The sequence below is a fragment of the Pseudonaja textilis genome, chromosome Z (assembly GCF_049901715.1).
Source record: "Pseudonaja textilis isolate UNSWEBS1 chromosome Z, rPseTex1.2, whole genome shotgun sequence".
Taxonomy (NCBI): Eukaryota; Metazoa; Chordata; class Lepidosauria; order Squamata; family Elapidae; genus Pseudonaja; species Pseudonaja textilis.
This window is the reverse complement of record NC_142008.1, coordinates 115,343,676-115,355,345: the sequence shown is the minus strand read 5'-3', so window position 1 is coordinate 115,355,345 and position 11,670 is coordinate 115,343,676.

Below are 11,670 nucleotides of genomic sequence, written 5' to 3'. Positions count from 1 at the left end.
TGGTATCTGTTACCTATCTGGTTGGATATTTTCCCTTCAGGGCAATGAAGGCATTTGTAACAGCAAAATGGCTTCCCTTCTATTTTGATCTTGCTGTAACCCATGGAGCAACTATCATTGCACAATAAAAGAGGTTGATTCTGTAAATAAATGAAAGTGGAATGCATTTAGAATTTCAACAATTTCACTCTATAAATCATTAACATTGGTATTGTCTTTCTCTATTTTGGTCAGAGTTATGAAACATTCTATGTTAGCATGAAAGCTTATTTTACCCCTTAAATAACCTCTTGGCATAATGAGTCATGAAATGGAAAAACTCTTATTCATTTGATAGATCTCAAATATTAGGCCTAATATTTGGGAGACAGGGATAGTTTTTCTTCTGCAAAATCTTTTTGAAAAATGTGTATGTCAAGAATATTGTTTTGCTTGTGCTTGATTCATTAATTTGCACAACTGTTCAAAGATCCATGAGCACTGAACCACCCCTTGAAAAATAAAGAATAGATACCTGGTTAAAAAGTTTTGGCCAGACAATGTTATCTGCTGATAGAGAGAGAAGGCTGTCTAGTTGAGCTGATGAATTTACTTTTCCAAATTTGATGCTCTGAAATGATTGATTTGGAAAGGTGACACAGTTTATAATATCAAAACCAGTTGCAACTTTCCCATTCTGGTCAAAGAAAATGTTTTCTCCAGCTGTATTGTTAAATGAGACTTTTCTCGGGTAGTGATGAAGCTCAAAGGAAGAACATGAGAGCAATTAATAAAGCTACAGAAGAATGGCAAAAATACACAGCAATATGATTTTATAAGAAATTAGTCTGCTTCTTACTTATAATAGGATTAATACTTTCATCAACTGCATCCAAGGCAGCTTAACATATCCATCACATGGAATAACATGCCACACCACCAACAGTATGTTCTCACCCTTCTTGGTGTCATTTGGCATCCACACCAACTTCTTTTACTTCTTTCCTCACCTTTGTCTCCTCTTTCGGTTGTCATTTTCATTCTTAGTGCCTGAGGCCACTACATTTTTCTATCCTTCTCTGTCATAGTTATGCATCCATCTTTAAAGTGCCAAGTGGCCATTCAAAGTTCTCTAATAGATCATTGCATTATACATTAGATTTAGGCAAAATGGTCAGGTATAATGAAATATTAGATAACCAGGGGAAAGTAAAAACTAATCAGGAGTTGAAATACCAAGGAATAATTATTGATTGGTGGCCATACTTTCAGCTGCATGTGAGATATAAAAAAGATGCAGAAGAATATGGATTCAATAATGAGTTATAACAATTAGACAAAATTTTAGTATGCATGGAGGAGAAATTTACAACAAGAACATACAATTACTAGCTAATATTTGATATGGAAGAGGACATAGTAAAAGGATCCATGATAGCATGGGCAAAAAATTTTTGGACACAACATACAATTAGAAGACTGGGAAAAACTATGGAGTAAAAATTATACATTAACAAGGTCCACAGCATATAAGGAGAATCTTTATAAGATGTTTTATCATTGGAATTTGGCACCAATGAGATTGGCAAAGATGTATCCCAATATGAATCCAAGATGTTGGAAATGTAAACAAAGCCAGGGTACCTTCTTCCACATGTGGTGGCTATGCCCCAAAGTAAAAAAAAATATTGGGTCAAAATATGGAGTTGGTTACAAGAAATAATGAAATGTCAAATAGACTTCAAACCTGAACTGTTCCTTTTAGGAATAATTAAGGGGAAATGTCATAAAAAGACCAAATACATGATATTACACATAATGACAGTGGCAAGGATTGCATTCGCACAATGTTGGAAGCGAGACAGTATACCACCGGAGGAATTAGTAATCCAAAAGAATGTGTTGAGATGGACAAACTCACTCTAGAAGTAAAAGGCAAAGAAGAGTCAGAGTACATAGCAGTATGGGATAATGGATATGGATGGTTGAATAGTAGGAATAAGAATAGTAGAGATAAGAAAAATGTATATAAATAAATATAAACATATGGAGATTTCTATATGTAACAATGATGCCACAATGTAGTTAAAGATGAGAATGAGATATGTAAATGTGAAAAAGCATAATAAAAGCAAATTAAAAAAAATGAAATTCTCTAATAAATTTATTGAGAGACAAAATGGATGCTTTATATCCCTATATTTCTCCACTGGAAAAAGAGCTTCTCCCACCATTCTTCAATTTCAGAAACCCATCTAAAAAGTGACAGCAATACTGCTAATGGGAAAGCTACAGTATATGGGAGAACTTGCCTTTTAAAGTCTTCACTTACAATTTAATTTAAAAATAACATGAAGTAGGTGATATAGTAGTAAGTACTTCCTTTGATCATCAGGTGACTAAAATATTGTGGCAAACCAGAACCAATGCTATTTCTGGTTTGCTACAATATTTTAGTTAATTGATGTTATTTGTCATTCTATTCTATGTTAAGAATGGTGAATATTAACAATATAGAAAGTACACAAAAAATATGAATGAAAAATTAATGCAAACATTTGGAACATTTTGTCATAAAGAAACAATCTGTGGAAATCAACCATTTACTTTGGATGGGGGGATGGGAAGATTCTGATCAATTTAAGTCTTATATTTAATTTATATTTATATTTAACACATTGCTCTGTGTTTGATGTGGGATATAAGAATGTATTGGAGAGCATGTGCCACAATATAGACTGCCTTGTAGATACTGCAGCTTTGCCCAGTCATGCTCAATTCAAAAAAAGAATCTGGAAGAGTTTCCAGCTTCTCATCCCCTGTGCATCTCTTCTCTGACTTTGGCTTTAAAGCTGGAATTGACAAGGAACATCCAAAGGCTTGTTTCCAAAAGACCCTTGCAAAACTGTCTTCCTTTTCTGAAATACCATTTGTCATCTGACATATGACTTGAATCCTAACAATTCTTTTGATGAAACTGCCAAAGAAAGAGACCCATGGATGAAGTCCATACTGCTGTCTCTTTGAAATGGAACTGAAGTGTATTCCATTTGGGCTGAAAAAATCCAAACTTTATCCTTTCTCTCTACTGTTGTATCCCAATATTCTGAAGTAGAGGTATCATTCTGAAAAGAGCCATAACCTAGTTTTCACAATATACAATCATAATAGTAGAAATACTTGTCATAATGTCATTGTACATTTAAAGAATTTTTTTCCATTTTTTCTCCCAGATCAGTTGAAAAAGTTTCTAGCATAAGTTCTTCAATGTAATCAAAGCAGATTCCTTTTTCAGAAAACATGATAAGCACTTCCCGCAGAAATCTTTCACCAATCTCATTTTCTTGACAACTCAGCCCAATCCAGGACCACTTAAAATACCGCAGCTGGAGGATTCTCATAATTTGAAGTTATTCATTTGGAAACATCTGAGGATAAAAAGCTTTAGGAATCATATTATCACACACTGGAGTAGAGCCATATGTTAGCTAAGGAGAAAAGGGAAATAGAAAAGGGAATGTATTCATATATATTCGTAATGAGAATAATCTTGGGAGACAGAAGGAAGAGATACAGATTAGACAACTGTCGTGCAAAAGTTCTCTCAGTCTACAGAAGATGAGGAGACATAGGAAGACTTTTAGAAGCAATCCCTCTAAATCAGTGGTTCCCAACTTTTTTTTCGCCCTGCACCCCTAAAGAAATTTCACTTGAACCTCGCACCCCCTGAAATAAATAATAAATAAAAATGCCAACATATAGCCAATATCCTATTATTTACCTGGACTTTTCTCGCACCTCCTGGAATATCGTCTCGCACCCCCAGGGGGTGCGAGCACCCCAAGTTGGGAACCCCTGCTCTAAATACTTCCAGTCTTGTAAGATTCTGTTAATGTCATCTTACAATAAATACAGAGAAAATATTCATTGTTCTGCTTCTTCTTCTGGACTACATTAAAGAGTTAACATCAATCTTACAGGTCTATAATGTTTCTCTCTCCTCTCCTTTATAGCAACAGCACTTAGACTTATATACTGATTCTCAGTGCTTTATATCCTTCTCTAAATGGTTTACAGAGTCAACATATTCCCGCCAACAACCTGGCTCCTCATTTTACAGACCTAGAAGGATGGAAGGCTGAGTCAACCTTGAGCCAGTGAAAATCAAACTGCTGAACTGCTGGCAGTCAGCAAAAATAGCCTGCAATACTAACCACTGTGCCACCACAGCTCTTACTTTCCTTTTACTCTTTTGAGAAAGTAGAGAGGGTCCTTTGTGAAATGTGTTCAATGCACCTTCTCTTTCTGTGGAGTAAAACGTATTTTACATAATAGTTGTCTAGCTTGTGGTTCTTTGTTTTGACTCCTAAGGTCATTTTCACATAACATTTTAATATTTTGTATAATTTATCAATGATAAGCCTGACTAACTCATATTGATTTTTATGGATTTTTAATATTAAATGATGGTCTTTCTTTAATTTCTGTGAAGCTAATGATGCATACGAATAGGAATTGTATGCAGACTTATACACTGTTTCATAGTGCTGTACAGACCTCTCTAAGCAGTTTACAGAATCAGCATATTGACCCCAACAATCTTGGTCCTCATTTTTTTGACCTCAGAAGAATGGAAGGCTGAGTCAACCTTGAGCCTGGTGAGATTTGAACATAGAGCATAGTGTTGGAAGGAAACTTGGCTAAGTTTCCAATGGGAATTTCATACTATCACTAACAGATTATCTTACTAGCTTTCCTTGAAGGCCTCCATTGATAGAACCCCAATAACCCCAATAAAGCAGACTATGTCACTGCTTAACAACTCTCTAGGAAATGTTCTAGTGAAGGTGTTTCCAATCCTTTGGGGCTAAGGGACATGCTTAGAATATTGAGAGCACATAATGAATGCTTTAGGCAATGTCAGACATGGGAGTGAAGATAGGGGAGGTTTTTGTTCATTCATAGAAATTGCACTTCTGAAAATTTAATTTAATAAGGTTTTAAATCTCTGCACTTTATTTTTAACGGTAAAAATTCTACCCCTGCATTTTTTCTTCAATACGAACAGTATTCATTTTGGGGTTTCCTTCCTTCCTTCCTTCCTTCCTTCCTTCCTTCCTTCCTTCCTTCCTTCCTTCCTTCCTTCCTTCCTTCCTTCCTTCCTTCCTTCCTTCCTCCCTTTTCTCTAGTAAAAATACCAATGCTGCTATATTCTTGGAAATAAAAATACTATGGCAGATGTATCAACATCAAATCATATTGTGACTGTAGTTATCTGAAAAACACTATCTGTAGCATCTAATCTGGGTGGTCACTGGGACTAGAGGTTTAGTCTTCCAAGTTTTGGACTCATGTTGGAGCTCATCATCAAAGAATTTCTCTTTCACCAGAATATTTAGCCAGCTTTGTTTCTTTTCTTTATTAGAACTGAACTACTTTGATTGTTTAGCTGTTTAATGTTTTATTTTTCCTGTTGCTTCAATTCTTGTTGTTATCTTAACTGTTATGCAACATTCATGGAAATCAACAAAATATTTTAAATTGAAGGAAAAATACCTAAACATCATTTTCTTTTTTAGAAATTTTATTTATCTTCCAGTTGCCACTACTTACATCCTACCCAATCCCACATGTCATTACAGAAGAAGTCAAGTATCAATATGAATTATATTTTTTTTCTTGAGCAAGTCCTACATGTGGAATCTTATAAATACTCAGGATGTCTGCCATAACTTGAGAGATATGTGAGTTTGGTCCAGCAATAATACAGACTGAGTTTTGATGGGTGATACATTTTTATTTGGGAACAAATCTGTCATGTGAAGAAAGAAGCTCCATAGAAGCAAGGTAAGTCCACATTACCATGAAGTAGCTGTTATATATCCCAAAGCCCAGAGTGATGTTGGACAAGATCTGAGGATTTTTGTTGATCTCGTTTACAGCCAAGATCAAGGATAAGATATGCTGATACATCTGTACAAACATACTTCAAGGGAGGGTAATGCCTGTGTCAGAACAATTCCATTTCCTAACAGAGAAGGTTCAGAAATAAAGTGTAACCTCTCACCCAAAGGAAAAAATAATGTATGCCCTTAATAGAATAGATGGAAGGAACCTTGGAGGTCTTCTAGTCCAATCCCCTGCTGAAACAGAAGACCCTATATTATTCCAGACAAGGGGCTATCTAGTCTTTTCTTAAAAGCCTCCAGTGATGGAGCACCCACAATTTCTGAAGGAAAGCCATTAATTATTCTCACTATCAGGAAATTTCTCTTTAATTCTAGGTTGGATCTCTCTCACTGTTTCATAATTCCAGTACAGAATTAGATATTTGGAAGATCATTTCTTTATAATAGTATTTTATAATTCTATATTTTACTTCATTTTAAAAGGTTTAATGTTATAGGTTGACTCACATTAGAAATGGAAAATATTTAAGACATAGAAAAAATAATAATTTCCAGCTCCTAAAATATCATCTCTATTGTCAAGGGGATTTGATTGGGGGAAAAACATGATGGTTTGTGGATTCCTACTGGGTAGGAATTGTTGTGTCATGGATGTGTATAATAGATTTCTATCTCTATACCTAGCTTTGAAAGATGAAATACTGTATATTGAACCACATTGGAAGTGACAGTGTCTAAAATCTAACAAAAACCATTTTCAGCTCCTAAGAATTTCTTTTTATGTCAGGGGTATTTGATATCATTGGACACAGCCACTTGTCTGAAATGTTTTGAGGTCTCCTTCTTGAGCAAGGGGTTGGACTAGAAGAGACCTCCAAGGTCCCTTCTAGCTCTATTCCAGTTGATTGGTAAGAGAAAAAGAATTACATAGATGAGTTCAATTACAAAACTGCCAAGAGTGAAACTCAGTGGAAGATGCAACGTTCTTTCTACAATTTAAGTAAAGGGCAAAGTGTTGTACTTCCATATTTATGTGGGCATATTTTTAAAAGATTCTGTTTCTCCTCTTCCTTTCTATCACTCTCCTTTTTCCCCTCTCTACTTCACTATAATCAACTTCTTTTCTATAGAAAATAATTTCATGCAATAATGCATCTATCTTTGACATATCTAGAATTTGGGCTGCAAAACTTCATCATTTGTATTACTAGTTTTCTTACAGTCATGTTAATTTGCCTTATTGTCTGTCACATCTACCACAATCCCCTTTCTTTTCCTGATCTGTCTTAAAGATTTCTTCTCTACCATTCTCTACCACCATTCCCTAATTCCACCCCCACACACACACCTGAAAACATCCTTCCTTAGGGCTTTATTCCATATATCTGAGGAAAAGGGATTTTCCTTGGAATAGTCTATAGGATAAAAGTATCCTTAGACTTTATGTTACCATAAACCATGCTAGAATCTGTCCTTCTCAACTGAAAACAAGTTGGTTGGGCCACTGTATGTATCAAAATATATATATCCACATATATCCACATAATGGAAAAAGTAAAAAATTCTTTTGCGTAGAACATGTATTTATTCTCCAAAATGAATGTTGATTTTATTTACTAATTTATTTCCCACTTTTATTATTTTTACAAATAAGAAAAGGTGGCAAATGCACACAATATTCTTCTCTCCTATTTTTCCCACAATAAATGCTGTGAGTATATTGGGCTGAGAATTTAACTTTAGGTTTATCTCACATTATTATTCTTGTGCATGTTTGTATGTGTACAGTATAATCTAATCTAACAGGCATACAGTACTGTGCTGGAATTGTTGTGCATGAAAGTTAATGACAAAAACACTGGGAAACTAGGAATAACAGCTTTAGAGAAAACTCAGATATTTTTTATGCAAGACCAATTAAAGTGATACAAAGTTTATGAATTTGAAACCAAGTGAAACAAATCCATTGCCTTTCTGTTAACCCAGTAATAACAATGTATGTAAGAAATAGAATATCTGAGCAGAGAACTATAACTGAAAAAGATGAAAATTATATTTCAATCTTCATTCCCCTTCCCTTCATGCCCAGTTAATATATTGTTTATCCAACCAAATTTAAAGCTATATAGTTAAAAATAATAGCTACATACATAGGATCATCAAGAAGTTCTTCAGATGGAATTATTTCATTTATTTTATTTTTTATTTTATTTTATTATGGTTTGTCAATTGCTTATAAAATAACAGGTATAAGTATATATATAGTTATGAATACATGGATACATATAAGAAAAATAAAAGAAACAATAGGACAGGGATGGTAGGCATGTTAATGCACACCCCTACAGATCTCTTAGGAAAGGGATGAGGTCAATAGTAGACAGTCTAAGGTTAAAGTTTTTGGGGCTTGGGGAAGAAACCACAGAGTCAGGTAGAGTATTCCAGACATTGACCACTCTGTTGCTGAAGTCCTATTTCCTGCAATCAATTTTGGTGCGATTAACCTTGAGTTTGCTCTTTTGTTGTTATGGTTGAAGCTGAAGTATTCATTGACAAGTAGGACATTGAAACGTATGATTTTATATGCTTTACCTAGATCGGACCAAAGGCAGCATAGTTCTAGGTTTCCTAGGTCTAGAATTTCAAGTCTGGTGGCATAAGGTATTCTGCAACGAGTAGAGGAGTGGAGAACTCTTCTTGTGAAATATTTCTGGACTTTCTCAACTGTGTTAATATCAGATACGTAATGTGGGTTCCAGACTGATGAGCTGTATTTGAGTATTGATCTAGCAAATGTTTTGTATGTTCTGGTTATTAGTGTAATATTATCAGACAAAAAGCTATATAAAATTAGGTTAACAATTCTTAACACCTTTTTGGCCATGTAGTTACAATGGGCTCTAGCATTTAGATCATTAGAGATGAGTACTACAAGATCCTTGACAGAGTTTGGATCATCAACAAGGTCTTGACTATTCAGCCTGTATTTTATTTTATGGTGGGTTTTTTTGCCAATATGTAAGACAGAGCATTTGTTTGCTGAGATTTGAAGTTGCCATTTGTTTGACCATTATGATACATAGTCGAGGTCTTTGTGAAGGATAGCAGTATTGTCTGTGGTGTTGAATAGATTTACATCATCAGCGAAGAAAATGCAGTTGCTCTTAATATGATCACAGAGGTTATTTATGTAGAGTATGAAGAGAGTTGGTCCTAGAACACTGCCTTGGGGACACCACTGTTGACAGGTACAGAATTTGATACGATGCTCCCAATTTTGACCATTTGTCTGTTTGACAGGAATGCTTCTATTCAGTTATGCAGTTGTCCAGAGATACCATAAGATTTCAGTTTTAGGAGTAGTTTGTCATGAACCACTGAACCAAAGGCTTTACAGAAGTCTATGTAGATTGCATCTATTGCTTTTCCCTGATCGAGTTGTGTAGTCCATATGATTTTGCAATGTAGGAGTTGCAGGATAGTTTTTTTCTGAAACCAAATTGTTTATTAGAGAGTAGGTTGTTTGTTTCTAAGTGGAGGATAATGGATTGGTTAATAATTGATTCCATGACTTTACAGGTGACACAGCATAAAAAGATTGGTCTGTAATTTTCAACTAGGCTTGGGTCTCCCTTTTTGAAGATGGGGATGATTGTGGCTTGTCACCATAGTTTTGGCAAGGAGCTGATTGTGAAAGATTTTTCAAAGATTATGCTTAGAGATTTGGCTATGGCAGTGGATAGCTTTTTTAAGAAGTAGGCACATATTCCGTCTGGTCCAATGGATAGGGATGGTTTTACATTGTGTAGTGCTTTTTCAACATTGTCTACTGTCAAATCGATATGTATTAGATCATTGTAGTTGTCTGTGGTTTGACTAGGAAATATGGGCATGATTTTAAAGGTGATCAGGTTAGACATTATATAAAGTAGAGAAATAATGCCACCAATGTTGAAAACACCAATGTTGAAATACAAGGTCATTGATGGTGTATTTAGCATCGTGACCATGATCTGCAGAAGCTCTATTGTCTCCCATAGCATGAAAAATAACATAGCAAATCATAGATGTGCTTTGCCCAAATGTTTATCAATGTAACTTGTGAATATAGGACAACCTATTGCTATTTCCTTTAGATGATTTGAATGCAGAAATGTATTGGAAAAATAGACACAAACAGCCTTGCTCATCAAATCTCATATTTGAATACAAAAAAGAACAAGGCTTATAAATAGCATCAGACATTCTTCTTCATTCTTCTTACTGTTTAGCTCTTCTGCTTGGAAATCTGAAGAGTCCAGAGGAATGGAATTAAATATGGTGAATTATGGTGCACAACATCTCATATTCTTCTGAAACTGCAGAAGAAAATAATAGTGTTCAGAGTTTTGCAGCGTTAATTTAGTGCCAGAAAAATAAACACAGATGGCTGATGCTTCATTTAGCATCTTTTTAAACATAATAAGTAGATTTTACAAGCCAATTGTAGATTTCTCCAACATGGAGCAAACTCTGAGAGAAACGTGTTCCGAGCAACTTACAGCAGCATGAGAGAACAGACATCAGTTTCACTTTAGTTCAGCAGGCAAGCAAGATACACAGCAGAGGAGAGAAGCAGGTTCATTTCAAATAGACAGACTCAGAGCTTAACATAGCTGCAGAGTTGCAGGGCTTAATATAGAGCCATACCTAGGCTACTTCTAGTTTTGGTTTCCAAATAGTCCTCATTGGCTGACCTAGTTGTCATGCTCTATTTCAGTTCATGAATATACCCTGACAAATTGATCCCACCTCAGTGTAAATTGTGTGTGGCTTTCTGTGTAACAGAAAGAACAAAACAGGTTCCAATCAAGGCAAATACTATTCAGAAAAGTAGTGAGCTTCCATAATGAGAAAACAAGTCAAAAAGGTCCATCATTTATCAGAAAATATCATTGACTTTGTATCATCAAGAATTGCTCTTTTCTGTCCAACAATCTTTGAAATATAATAAAATGGGTTCATTTTACAAAATCCTATGGTCAGTATTATCATATGATTGATGGAGTCAACTTTGACTTGTGGGGCTTGCAGGAGCAAATACATGAATTTTTCTTGACATTTTCAGAAGTGGTTTGCCATTGTGTTCTTCTTAGAGCCAACAAGGAATGACTGGCTCAAACCATTGCAGGTGATATTTATGTCACACAAAACTGTGCTTGTCATTTTGTTGTGACCTAGGCCCTACAGCTATGAGAAACTGGATTATATGAAATGGATGTCAGGTTTCCAAGTGATGAAATCTATTTAAAAAGAAAAGAGCAAAGTCCATCTTCCAAAACAATTTTTTTATTTAGGATAGCATCAAATTGATAAAGTCCATGGTAATTCTGGATCTGACACAAGCCTGAAATCCTTCCCCCATAACCACCAAAAAGAAAATAAGGAAAAGAATATATACCAAGCCTAACTAAAATGGCTACACATGTGTCAATTTCAGGCTTGACAATGGAATGAGGTTAAATCCTTGTGCTGACTAGCTGGTAAATCTCTGCTAAAATCTTAACCCTGGCATGATATGTCTCCTCTTTGAGGATCAGTGAACTCTAAGATGAGAATTCTTCTGGGCTCCTGGCTATTGATAGATTTTCAAGGGAAGGGAGAACATTTACTTAGCTTTTTCTGCTTCTCCACTTTTCTCTCTATAGAGAGTGAGGAGCACTGGCAAAATCAATCATCTCTTGATTATTGCAGAATGAGACTACAGTAATATATCTTATGTCAAGTTGAGATTTAATTTTTT